The following is a 14,827-nucleotide window of genomic DNA, read 5'->3' as shown; positions in this document are numbered from 1 at the left end:
ATACCTTGTTCTAACCAATACTTATATATGGGAAAAAAAAAAACAACTTTGTAGAATATTTAAATTGGATGTCATGGTGTCCATTGAATTCATGTTTACCTAAGATATATGTTATTATTAATGAAGTCTAAGATTAGACGGTATTTTTATTTTTCTTTTTTTCAGTGCAATGTAACACTATTGACTCATACTGAGTTTTCAGTTGACTAAAATCCATATGTTGATATATGAAATAAACTGTTGTCTAGCCACATCTTAACAATATTGTATTTAGGCTCAAAATTTAATTCCATGAGAGTAAACTCTTGCATTTATCTGTGTTGAATTCTGTCTTTTAGTTTGATTCTATTTTATCTCCCTTTTTTTTTTTGGTATAATAATTCTATCACTAGGCATTCCCTTAACATCATCAAAGAGGAAGTTATGCCAAACCAACCTTATTTCATTTTTGAAAAAGTTGCTTAACTGTTAGAGAAAAGCTGTATACACAGATACCTGGATTTTTATTAAAATATTTAACACACAAGTGATTTTAATTAAACAGATGGACATATTCAGGCTAAAAAATAGTATGATTAGGCAGAGGTAGAACTAGTTAAATGCCATGATTCTAAAGAGTAAATGTTGATAATTCAATGTCAACTCACAGAAAAGTTTCCATTGGAAAGTCATAGTACTGGACCCTGTATCATTTAACATTTTAATCAATGATTTGAATGAAGGCAGATTTCTAGATGACGTGGAGCTGGAGGTATTGCAAATACACAGAATGTCAGAGTGAAAAGAGGAAAAAAAGTGACCTTAAAAGACTAAAACAATGAACTAAATCAAGCAAAATAAAATCTAAAATCAGTAAACGTAGCCTTAATAGAAAAATAGACATACCAAATAGAGAGCTGGTGCAAGTCAGAAAAATATGGATTAAAGTGTTACTTCTGATAAATATTCACTGTGTAACCCTCAACCTCTCAGTGCCCTGGGCAATTTTTTGAGACTAAAAGTTTCAAAAGGGTGGTCTATCTGCATCAACTTTGTTGTTGTTGTTTTATTTTTACTGGATTTTCCCTAATCAGTATAATCATGGGCCTACGCAAAATAAATGAGTTTAAGAAATCAACTTCAAATATGTTAGATGAGGAAAGCACTCCTTCAGAAAAAATCATAAAATCTTTGTCTAACTTCCCCGAATATTTTTAAGGCCATGAGATCTTCCCAACTGTTTTACTTAATTTTATTCAATATTTATTAAGCACCGGCTATAAGCTAAGCTAATGACATATAGGGTAAAACCACAATCATTGCCTCAAGAAGCCTATATCCTGCTGTGACTGTACTTTAAAACTCAGTTTCCTAAAGAGTGTAATATGTCTATTATTCTCCTGCTTATCTCTCACTATCTCTAAGATGGTGTAGTCCTTTTCTTCCTAGGTAGTAGTCATTTCTGCTTTGGCATCCACTTCCTCCTTGTGACCCAGAATCAGATTCAGAACACTGTCCTACTTAATCCTCTTGTCAATGTCTAAAAGGATTGCATTACCATGAAGACAACTCAATCATTTCTCAGATTATCTGCTTTTCTTGGTGAAAGTACTGCAGCTGATACACATCCTTCCTAATTGCTGTATCTTGATTCAATACCCACTTTATTCATATAGAATTTATCTTTCCATTACTATTTTTCATGGGATCATAAATAATGCCTTTTTTCCAATATTCTTCTGTTTCTTCCCAAACATTTCATTTTGGAAGGCAGTGTGGTGCAATAGAGAGGGTTCTGGATTTGCAGTATGTGAACCAGTATTTTAATCAGGAATATAATGTAGCCAGCTCACATTGGATTGTTAGAGACAATTGTTAAATTTTTGGTGCTGATATTCGAGTTTTAGAAATTGGCAGTGCTACAAATTAGGGTTTGAAATATGTTTTATTGATTATCAAGAGTTAAGAAAGTGGTGGAAAATGTTAATAATTCAGGTGTTATGCTCACTTTTTTTTTGTAGGGACAGTTAAATATTTATCAACACACAACTGATTTTAGTCCTCATTCTGCTATTTACAATTAATGTGAATAAAGGAAAAACATTAAAACTATGTGGACCTCAATTTCCATACTTATATAATGAAAGGGTATCCCTTAGTGACATCTTTCCACTCAAAATCTATTATTTTTTATATTCTTGATATATAGTAAGATTCCACTATCACTTAAATATAAAATAATACTTTTTATCAAGATATTACCTGTAGTTTGATAGTGTTCAGTAGTGAATAGAGAGACTGTCCTGGAGTCAAGATGAACAGGCTTCCCAATTGCTGCCCCTGACACATACTAGTTATGTCACTTGGGCAAGTCACTCAACTTTTTAATGTCCTAGGAATTATATATGTCCTATCATCTAGATGTGGTTGTACTCTAGGAATGGATAGATAGTGTCACGGAAACAATGAACATGAACTTGAGCAGACTTTGAGAGACACTGAAGGTTAGAAGAGCCTGACATGCTAAGCATGATCCATGGGGTTATGAAGAGTCAGATGTGACTGAATGGTGACTGAACAACTCTTCACTTTTTGCACTTAGTTGTCTTGGCTTCCATGGATTCAACTATTACCTCTACACAGATGACTGAGAACTGAATATGCACCCTGTATTTCTCCTGAGCTTTAGTCACACAATACTGATTGCCTAATGAACTTTTATAACTAGATATTCTATAGGTATCTTAAGCAGGAGATAAGGCAATGTGGTACTGTGAAAAGAACACTGAATTTTTGAATCAAAGAAGATGGGTTCAAATCCCAATTCAATCACTTATCACCTTTGACCTTGGGCAATTTCTATCCATTTTGTAGACTGTAAGGTACTTGAGGACAGGGAAGTTGTCTTTGTATTCCCAACATCTAGGCACAGTTTCTGGCAAAGGAGAGGTGTTCAATCAATACTTGTTGAATTTCATGAGCCATTTATTTCACTTATTACTTCAATGTAGGAAGGAATACCAGATAATTAAGGTCCCAGGTAATTGTCTATCCAGACACATTTCTTAGCAAGGTCAAATATCGAAAAAGTAGAAATAAAGTCTTTAAAAGTTATTCATCCAAAGTATCTAGTTTATTATTTAGGTTTCAAATTAAAAGTACGTTTGTTGGTACAAAATGATCGGGTATGGTTTGGAGGAAAAAACTTGACTCCTCTCACCACAATTCATATTGATATAAAAAAAATTAGTCATCCTTCCTTACTTTGACAGAGTTCCTGTCCATTACAAAAAGAAATTGACATTTTCAATTCTGGCTGCAATCTAGCATTAGTCACTCATAGGCAAAGTGAAGTGGAAAATTAAGCCAATTATTTGGATAATTCAGGCCAAAAGAATCCTTTTGCATGAGATATCCAAATAATTGAGGGAATAGTGACTTTTCTACTTTAATTATACAGATAATTACCTTAATTCTTTATTTTGCTTACTAGTTTCCCTGCTTGCAAGTGAGTTACAAACTTTAATAGACTATGATATTCTTGGCTTCCCATATTGAGATGTATACCACAGGTCAAATCTTATCTACAAATGGTGAAAGGAGTATAACACATAGTTTGTCTATAAGGCAGATATTAGTTCTGCTTTCCACCAGTAACTAAAGTGATTTAGCTGTATTTCTGAAAAAAAAATCTTTTATTTTCAGAAATTTCTTTTCACTCTCAGTTTAGGTTTCAATTACATTTAAAATCAACAAAGAAATAGTAATTTTTAATTTATTCTGGTCTATGGGATTTTCCATTTTGAATTCTAAGGCTACTTACAAATGAAATTGCAGCAAAGCTCTTGGCCTACTTCCTTGCTTTTTCCACCAAATGGTCACTTAGCCTATGTCCTCCATCAACAAAAAATGTGCTATTTTCCCCCTGCATGCTCAACTTAGCTATCTCTATTCTTGAATAAGCTTCAGAATGAATATGAATTATTAAACTGACTGTTCTTTATTCTTAGCTTATTCACACTTACACCTGTCCTTTTATCAAATGAAAGCAATATACTCTAACTCATTGTTTTGTATCAAATTTCATTAAGTTTTTCCTCTTTCTTTATAATACGGCAGAAAGTACCTGGCCCAGAGGAGGGTATATATTGTCTTCCTGGGGCAGTTTAATCTCTAAGCTTTGTTCTACTGTATTAATAGTCAAAGAAAATCAGAACAACTTTAAAAATACTCTGATGTACTCAGTAGCTAAGCTTTCTCAGATAAATATTCATAGCATACATAAAATGTTTGTTACATTAAATTTAATGTTCTGTTCTAACAAAATATAATGAAAGTCTGAGCTACTCAAAGAATAAAAGTCAAATATATTCTACCATGACACTCAAATGAGTTATTCAGCAATTTTCCATTGAATACTCATAGTCCTAGATTTAAAAATGAAAACAGCATATTAGTAATATTGTCTTTTTCTTTTGTACATTGTCCCTAAAGTGATTTGGAAGACACTGTTTAAACACATGGTAAAATTTGTGTAGAAAAAGTGAGTCACTCCTTGTCACACAACACACAATGATCTCATGACATTTCACTAAATTTGAGAATTGCAATAGACATAGTGGGTATCTAGATAAAAATAAAAGTGAAAAAGAATTCATTTAGTCAGTCTATAAACATTTTTTAAGTGTTTGCCATGTGCCAGATACTGTACTAAGCCCTGGAGATACAAGGAAAGATAAAAAGAGTCCCTGTTCTCAAGGAGTTCACAGTCTAATAGGGGAGATGGCATGCAAACAATTATTCATGCCCAAACTATATAGAGGTTAAATTTAAAATAATCAACAAAAGGATCTAAAATTAAAGGTGTTTGAGGAAATATTACTGTAGAAGATGAGATTTAGCTGTAAATTGAAAGAAGTCAGAGAAGCCAAGAGGAAGAGATGAAGAAGAAAAGCATTCTAGGCATGGGGGACAGCCAGTAGAAATGTCCAGACTTGGAAGATGGAATTGTGCATGAAACAGAAAGGAGGACAATGATAATAGATCACAGAGTACATGGTGTAAAATATAAGATGATTGGTGAGGTAGGAAGGAGGCAGTTTATGGAGAGTTTTGAACTCCAAACTGAAAATTTTATGTTTTATCCTGATGTTGATAGGGAGCCTCTGGAATTTATAGAGTGGTGTGTGTGTGTGTGTGTGTGTGTGTGTCTGTCCGTCTGTCTGTCTGTCTGTGTGTATGTCTATGTATCTGAGTCTGTGTGTGATTGTGACACATGGTCAGAGCTGTGCTTTAGGAAGATCACTTTGACAGATGAATGAAAAGTGGAGAAAGACTTGTGGCAGGAGTCCAGCTATCAATCTACTGTAATTACAGAGAGAAGAGGTGAAGACCTGCTCTAGAGTAGTGCCGGCATCAGAGGAAAGAAGGGGATATATTTGAGAGATGTTACAAAGACAAAATTGACAGGCCTTAGCCATACATCAGATATCAGGGGTGTGAGGCAGTAAGAGATAGTGAAGAATCAAAGTTGAGAGCCTAGAGACCTGGGAAGATGGTGATCCCCTCTATAACTAATCAATCAATTGAAGGTTTAGAGGGAAAAAATTAATTTAGTTTTGGACATCTTGAGTTTAATATTCCTTTAGGACATCCATTTTGAGGTGTCCAATAGGTAGTTGGAGATGTATACTTGACAAGTCATTGTCCAGATATTACTTAAAGACTTCCAAACACTTGTTTTTAGAAATCCACTAACTAGTGGTTTTGTTATAAGCAGGATATTCATGGAAGTAAAAACAAAATTTTTTTGTAAGTGAAACTAGTGAATACTGAAAATGTATTCAGTAGTTTCACTTTTGTGGTTCTAAATAAACCATGGCATTTTATTATGCTCTAGGTTAATTTGATTACTAATTCTAGAATCTCTGAGGTCACAGATTTCACTTTGTTTACCAACTCTATTTGCCTTATTGTTCCAAGTTCTCAATCCTGCTTTTTTGATTAGTTTCTAGTTTTTCTGTTTTCCATAGTATGACTTCTTACCTATTTAAGCTTATGACATATGTATGTTTCTCTTTGCCTTATCTAATCTCTTTGGTCTTAGCTACATCTTAAGTAATTGTCTAAATCTCCTTCATTATCTGTACATCTGATCCTGCCTACTGTTTTCAAATATTTCCTAGTTATCATCCATATCATTAATATTTTATCTCATACAATTACTCCCTTTGCTGCTATACACAAAGACATGGGTTTAGAACTGTGAAAGACTTTTTTTAAATAACTCTGATTTCTATTGTATTGATTTTTTTTTGGTGAGGCAATTGGGGTTAAGTGACTTGTCCAGAGTCACACAGCTAGCGAGTGTTATGCGTGTGAGGCTGGATTTAAACTCAGGTCTTCCTGATTCCATGACTACTGCTCTATCCACTGTGCCACCTAGCTGTCCTTATTATATTGATTTTATAATATAATTAATATTTATGCTACACTGATTTTTAGAATTTTCAGTATCATCCAGAACTCATCTTAATCAAAAATGTAGTCTATCCTAGTCTGGATAAGTTTAAAGGTGTGGTGCTATAGCTCATGTTCCTAACTACCAAGACATTTACTTGCTAACCAGTTTTACCTAGGAACTCTGTTTTGTTTACCTTAAATAGAAACCAGTTTAGACTGAGTCCCTCCCCAAAAGATATTTTCTCTGCCCTTATCTCTTGTGAAAAACTAGGGGTGATTTGATCTTCCCCAAGGGGATGATTAATCTGGTGGTTCTGGTTTGGGTGGTTCTGATATTCTAAGTTTATCAGAAGCAATTGAGCACCCTAAAGCAATTAACATTCTATAATTGCCATGGGGGGGGCATTATTAGCTAAACATGAAGGCCAACCCACTTTCCCCAGGAGCAATCAATTCTAAGTATCCTCAACAAACCCAACACCCTCTTTTCCTATGTCTCAATAAAAATGTTTTTCTATACCATCTGTATCTCTGGCTTTACTGAGTAGCCAGAGTGACCCACTTTAACAGCTATACACATCACTGCTAATAAATTGTTCTTGCCATCACCCTCCCCATCCCTGAAAAGAAGTTATGCCTCAGTTTGCCTCAGTTTCATTTTGCTCTCCATAGAACATACACTCAGACACAAATCTATAGACTAGCTGTAATCCACTCTCCTTAGTGGCTACGAACCTCTGATAAATCTCGCACTTTAGGACTTTGCTACACATTGGTTTGGTTTCTCTTAGATTCATTCAAAGAGAGAAGGACATTCAAAAGGATGCCAATCTATCAGAGATACAAAATACCAACTCAAGATATGATCCCAGAAGGATATACAAAGACTCCATGTTGTAGTTTGTCCTTCATTTTTGAAGAGGACCAATAACATTACAGAGTGATGACTTATGTATGAATTTGATTTAAGTGAGGCAGAGATGCACAAAGTCATCAGCCTCACTCTCTCTTCCACAGTCATCAAAGTCTAGTGGCAAGACAAAAAGTCAGGATGACTGACAGTAGAGGAATGTAGTGGATGACCTTGATGCCTTCCATCTCTGACCAACCTCTAAGCACTCCACAGTGCTGGCTTCAGCTGCCTTCTTGGCTTTGAGAACAATTGGTTCTCATCCTTTGCATGCTACTGAGGGGAGTCTTCACATGATTAGGTTAGACACCTCCTTAACTCACTGAGGACCCATAGATTATCCTCAACCTTGCTTAGCCTGTCTGTTGAGATGGTTTACTGGGATATGGTTGATGCACATGCTGCAGCTTTTTGGAGACACAGTGAGTGACAGGTAGACACTAAAGGTAGATGAGCAGTCCTGAAAAAGGCTTAGCAAGCCCTCACACCACAGAGGTTAATCTTCTTGGAACACTCCATATATCCCACAAAGACTCACAATACAAAGAAAAGGAATCCAGTCACTTAACACTGTAAATTAGAATTCTATGGGAGATTAAATCTAAATATGACTTTCTCTAGTGCTTTTTTTTCAGAGATAAGACTGTGCAATAACTCTCTAAAAGAGGAAAAAGTAGGACTTTGAAAGAAGGAATTTTCTTTAGGTAGAACTAAAGATACTAGTTATTAATTGCATATGGAACATATATGGTTATTCTGTCTGTGGCTGTGTAGATTGACCACAAATAAGACAACCTAAAGTTACCAGTATTCCCCTCTAGGTCTTTATCTTTAATCCACCACTACCAGAAGATGAAAGGGCTAACTTAGGTGTTATAGATGGAACCCAATGTATTTGTCATCTACCCACTCACAACTAATACACTACCTATTTCAGAGGGCAGTTGAAAGGAAAATATTTTGTAAACTGGAAAAAAAAGTTCTATATAAATTTCAGCTTATTGTGTGTAAGGCATTATCAGTTTGTGTCTCAACTCTTCCCATACTTTTATGGAACAATATATGTAAGAAAATTTATAATATTTGGGTTATAAGGAAAAGACTGGGGGCAGCTAGGTGGCACAGTGGATAGAGCACCGGCCCTGGAGTCAGGAGGACCTGAGTTCAAATGTGGCCTCACACACATAACACTTACTAACTGTATGACTCTGGGCAAGTCACTTAAACCCAATTGCCTTTAAAAAAAAAAAGACTGTCTAGTTTTATAAGAATAAATGTTTGTGAAATTTATGGATGGACCTTAGTCCATGAGGCTTAGAATGAGTTTAACTCATTCAATTGTGAGATGAGGAAAATATCCCAGTATATTGACTTGCCCAATATTATGTAGCTATAAAGAATAACTGGGTTCTAGTTAGGACTTGGACATTTTTAATGATCCTAGCTTCAAATCACCTATCATTGGCTGCCTTGTACTCTAGCTGTTCTTGTGCCCATCATCTTCCCTACTGGAATATAAGGAAGAACAAGGCCTTTTGCATAGTAGATACTCAATAAATATCTTTTTGGTTAATGAAAATGGATTAATAATCACATACTTGGCAGACAGTTGTTGGTTACAATTTTTTTTACAGAATCTGACATAAAGAATCTCAATCCTTTATTACCATAAAAGAAATTTAATTTGATAGAGGACTGACTAGTTCTATTACTCATTGTGATAGAGCATAGAGGAGAATCAATGACTCATTATCACTGTCTCTTGAGCAAATAATCAAGAACACATTCATTAAGAAGAGGCTGCATTCTCCTGTTGTAGAGTTGATTAGAATCTCCTTTCATGTGTCTGTTTCCTTTTATTTTTAATTATTCAGAATGCTTAAAATTTTTCTCATCACTAAGGCATTAGAATATGAGAATAAAAACATATATCCATTCTAATAAATAATGGGATATAATACTAGTCTTATTTGAAAGAATAGGTGAATATGTGTATAAATGCTTCAAAGGTTTTTGATTTTGTTGGCACTCTACATATCAAATTTGATCCTAATCTCTCTTCAAACTTACTGGAAGATCTTTGGTAGCTATTGTCACTGAAAAAAGGAAATGTTGTTTGTCCTTCTTTTTCAAGGAGTACCAATGACATCATGAGAGATTTCTAGACTTGTAGGTAAATTGGATTTAAGTGAAGCAGAATTGCGCAGTTATCAGCCTCACTTTCTCTTCCTGAGTCATTGAAGTCCAGTGGCAAGACAAAAATCAAGATGAATGGTGATGCCTTGGGATGCAGTAGATGACCTTGGTATCTTCAATGTTTGACCAAATTCTAAGTGCTCCACACTGCCTGCTTTAGTCACCTTCATGGCCATTGGAACAAATTATTCTCATCTACCTATTCTACCCGGGAAAGAGGTGATCCTGAGCTTTCAAAGGTTTTATCAGTACAGTACATATTTTAACACAAAGGTATCATACAAGTGGACAACATTGTATAACTCCAGACAGATTGAAAATATTTAACAAAATAAATAAAAATACAAGAAAACATAGTGTTACATTTTAAAACTAAGTTAATAAGTGGTCCTCAGGGATCCTTATGTATGGTTTAGTGATTCCTGTTTGTATTTGAGTTTTATACCACTGCCCTAGCAGGTCCCACCAAACTATAAATGCTTCGAACAAGCCCGATTAAGATTAGAATGAATAGTTAATTAAAAATTCTAGAATCCCTAGGCTATAAAGGATCCTTTTGCATGAAATAAATTCTCAGTCTAAATTGTTCCATTAAGAGAAGCATTGCTTTTACTTCAAAGATCTCCAGGGAAAGAAACTATGCTGTGTCACTTAGCAAATCATTTCCACTCCTACAGAATCAACTACAATGTAAGGCAGTATGTGATATTGTTTTAAGAATGATTAAAAGAAAAAGATCAATACTGTGTTTTCTTCATTTCTGATTCTTATTTAAGTCATACCCTCTAACGATGAGTATCCCTCAGGATTTGTCATGAATCCCATTGTCTGACCTCATCAGGTTCCACATACACTATCTCCAACCTGGAACTTTCCTTAGCAGCTCGTATCTCCTTGCCCTGGAACTTCCATCTGTCTCTGTTGCCTTTACAACACGGACCATCCCCACTTCCTTGTAAGAGCTGCTGTCTTTTCCATTTGTGGGATCCTCCTAAAGTCCCCATTTTGTGAAGGGGGCCAGGCCTTCCTTTATTCCCTTCATAACCATGTTCCTAGCTTCCATGTTTGAAAACCAGTCCCAGCCCAGGGTAATTTCAGTCTCCTCACTCCCTCTATTTTTTTTTTCTCTTTTGTGTGTTGTCTTTTATAAGAATATAAGCTCCTTGAGGGCATGGCTTCTCTTTTTACATGTATTTGTATCCTTAGCACTTATAGCAGTGTGTAGCACATATTAAGCTTCTTGATAAATGCTTATTTTCTTCCTTCCTTCCTTCCTTCAGTCGTTCTTTCCTTCTTCGTGGTTCCTTGTTTCTTTTCTTCCTGTTACTGTGTTATTTTTGTCATGTCTAACTCTCAATGACCTCGTTTGGGATTTTCTTGGCAAAGATACAGGAGTGGTTTGCCATTTCCTTCTTCAGCTCATTTTACAGATGAGGAAACTGAGGCAAACAGGGTTAAGTGACTTGCTCAGGATCACACAGCTAGTAAGTATCTAAGACCAGATTGAACTCAGGTCTTTCTGATTCCAGGGCTGGTGTATTTTCCACTGCTCCACCTAGCTTCCCTTCCTTCCTAAGTTCCTCCATATGACCAATATATCACAGAATTTGTCTTTCCTATCTTCACAACATCTCTCTTTTTCCCTTTTCTCCACTCCTATAGCCATAACCCTAATCCAGGCCTCTATAGCATCTAGCCTACTACATTATTATAACAACCTTTTAACTAGTCTTCCTGCATCAGATTTCTCATTCTGCTAATTCATCTACCAGTCAGATGCCAAAGTGATGTGTTTTTTGTTTGTTTGTTTCTACAATGTAGATTTAACCATATCATTCCCCTGCTCAGTGGGCCCCATGGCTCCCTGTTACCCCCAGGATGAAATAAAGTTTTCTGTTTGGCTTTTCAAGCTCTTAATGCCATGCCCCCTTCCTTCCTTTGTGACCTTCTTAAACTTTCTTTCATTTGAGCACCCTGGAATCTATCTACACTGGCTCACTTGTTGTTTCTCAAACATGACACCCCATCTCTAATCTCAGTACTTTTGCACTAGAATTTTTCCCTGTATGGAATACTCTGCCCCCTCACTTGTGCCTCATAGTTTCCCTGGCTTCTTTTTACACTCAACTCAAATCCTACCTTCTGCAGGTGTATTCCTTTCCGATTTCTCTCCCTCAGCTTCTAATGTCTTCCCCTTTCAGAGATGACTGTATATACCTTAATTACATATTGTTTTCCCCATTAGAATGTATATTCTGTGAAGGCAAGGACTTTTTCTTCTTATCCCCACCCCCTTATATCTTTTGTACTTGCCACAGTACCTGACTTATAGTAAGTACTTAATAAATGCTTATTAATTGACTATATTAACAAAGGTAAATATAGAATTAATGGAATATGTTTAATGTAGGATTCAGGGAACACAAGGAGTATAGATATATGTGAAAGTGAGACAAGAAGGCCAGTATAGTATTGAGACAAGAAAGACAGGATAGAAATGAGGCAAGGATAGTTCTAGGGGACAATAAGATTCTCTCCCTCCCATCCAGATGTTATTGCTTTCATCACTGGACTCAGAGGCCAGTTTTCTTGTTCCCCAGTAAGTTCAGTACTGGTCCCACATTATCCTCTACCACATCCCCTGGCAATGAGAGGCAATCTTGAAACACCCAGACCTCTCATTTCCTCAACCTCCTCTCCTCCCATGACCTCTATCTCCAATCTACCTCTACTACCCAAAGACTACTATGTCCTTCTTACCTTAGACCCTTTCCCCATCTATTCACCTTTGCTTGCCTTAATTTGCCCTTCATGGTAGAATTCCTAGTTACTGAACTACTAATGCATGAGCAGATTCAAGTGTCTTACAATTTATACAGGGCCCAAGGATCTACTTGTTTAATATCTGGGAAGATGCAAAAAAAAAAAAGCAGAAAAATGTCCATTGCATTGTTTTTCACTCCTCTACTATCACATGACCTTGCAGTTTTCCTCAAATGCTCCAGTGACTCTTCAGTTTCTGAGAAACATGTATGTTAATATTTGTCTCACTTGAGCAGGGTCAGAATCTGCTTTGTATCTCTAATATCCACTAAGCACAAATAAGGTTCAAGGCAGTACCCAAAAGAAGGAAATTCCCAAGACAGAGTAAAAAGCTTTGTTTTTAGCTAATTTTTTTATGCATAATAGAGCCCTCAATCTTAGCAAAAGAGAGATGTATAGCAACAAATATATTGTTCTGTTTATTGATTCATGTATTTTACTTCTTTTCCTGGGGCTGACAAATGATAGATAATGAAGTTGTACCCTTAAAAAATTCTCAAAGAATCTCCAAAAGCAGAGAGCAAATTGTGGCTTCTAATGAAAGGAAACCTGTAGTGGAACAACATGTTGGTCAATTTTATAATAAGCATGGTATAGTTACTATCTCATTTGATTCATGTAATAGACCTTGAAACAAATGAGGTAATATTATCCCTATTTAAAGATGCAGAAACTGAGGATCAGAGAGTTTAGCTGACTGGCTTATAGGCACACATTTAATATACACTGGAAGTGGTATTTGATTTCAGGATGCTCCTGATTCCAGATCCAGGGGTTTTTCACTTCTCCTTAATACCTCTCAAGATAATAACAATCTGTGCAAAGCAAAAGACTTCTTGACACATGGAGTGAGGTGACCTATGGAAAAATACTTTGTAAACAAAAAATAATAATATATCATAGAAAGACTGAGCTCCTAAAACATACAAGTCCCAACTGGCACAGAACACAATTCAAGGCAAGTTTATATAAGCAGTATGTTGACAGATCTGTAGAAATTATCTTTAATCTACCTCTACAGTTTTGCTAGTATAAAGCATAAATGGAGTGACCACCTACATTGTGGGTCTTCTCATTTCTCACAAAGAGCTTATAGATACCTAATATCTGAGCTATCTCATTCACTCCAAACTACCTTCCTTCTAGCAGACCTAGATTCTGGGAAAAAAAATACCATCACCACAAGGTTATACTCAAACTTTCTTCAGGGTCATAAGATTCACCATATTGTGGAGTGATACATTCCTCCTACTTACCACTTTGAGACAGCTAGGTTGTATAGTGGTACACCAGGCTGAGAGTCAAGAAGACCTGAGTGCAAATTCAGTCTCAGACACTTATTAGATGTGTGAGCCTGGGCAAGTTACTTAACTCTGTTTGCCTTAGTTTCCTCATCTGTAAAATAAGCTGGAGGGGGAAATGACAAATCACTTCAGTAACTTTGCCAAGAAAATCCCAAAATGAGGTCATAGAGAGTCAGACATGACTGAAAATGACATAAACAACTTAATACTTTAGCTCTCTAGACACCTCCAATGTGCTTCTATTTATGCAAAACCAGTCAGTAACAATGATGACACATTTAACTCTTAAACATAGCTGTTTATTTAACAATAAAGCAAAATAAATAAAACTAATATCACAGGTACTCACATGTTAAAGTGAGTATAGGAGTAATAAATACATCAAAATCCACATAGAAAACTAGGTTACACTTTCCCACAAATGGATGTAAGATGGGTACACACAGAGAGAACACATTATCAAGGGAAACTCATATGTTTGGAGGAACTGAAAATTCTGGATTCCAGGGTTTGCTGTCATTGATCCATTCAGGAATAACTGTTACTGATTCTTACTACTCTGGGGAAATTCTTTTTTATTATACCAATGAAACTTTTATTAACTCTTTTAACCCTTATAATCACCCTTAGAAGGAGTTTTAGAAAGGGTTATACTCTAAATATAGTTAGTATTGCCCTTTAAGCCAGAAAACTATAAAATTTATCAGCCTGCTTTTTTCTGCCCAATTTACAGAAACCTAGATAGCTCTTCATTCATTAAGATTCTTTATTATTCAGTTAAATCTCTCTTGCTATGCTGCAAAGCAACTTCAAAACCTGTCTTTTTTTTTTTCTATGACCTTGCCAGTAATGAACTGACACTTTAAGTCTTCTTGTCAAAATGTCTTTTCCTATTGCTGGTTTCTTCACATGTCTCTTACAAAGATGGTTTTTCTGCCTCAGCTGATTTTTCACTCTCTCCTACTCCATGTATGTTTCTTCATCCCTTTTTAACCCCCTCATATACTACTCTCAGTGACTTAAATCAGAGCCTCTAGTCAGAGGTGTTCTGGAACCTACTTGAATTAGCTCACTTTTGAATTTTCAATAAAAGCATTTATAGATCAGAAATCAGCAAATGCTACAAATCAAACTTGATTTATTGTTCCATTGC

The 14,827-nt window shown here is 35.7% G+C and overlaps 1 pseudogene; it reads left to right on the top strand.

Moving 5' to 3' along the window:
• Positions 1 to 7,743: 7,743 nt before the first annotated feature.
• Positions 7,744 to 14,827, top strand: part of LOC114029070 — a 36,003-nt pseudogene continuing 28,919 nt past the window's right edge.

Source organism: Vombatus ursinus, unplaced genomic scaffold, assembly GCF_900497805.2.
Source record: "Vombatus ursinus unplaced genomic scaffold, bare-nosed wombat genome assembly UNPS02014909.1, whole genome shotgun sequence".
Classification (NCBI taxonomy): domain Eukaryota; kingdom Metazoa; phylum Chordata; class Mammalia; order Diprotodontia; family Vombatidae; genus Vombatus; species Vombatus ursinus.
The sequence above is the reverse complement of the archived record's forward strand: the minus strand, read 5'-3'. Positions and strand labels throughout refer to the sequence as shown.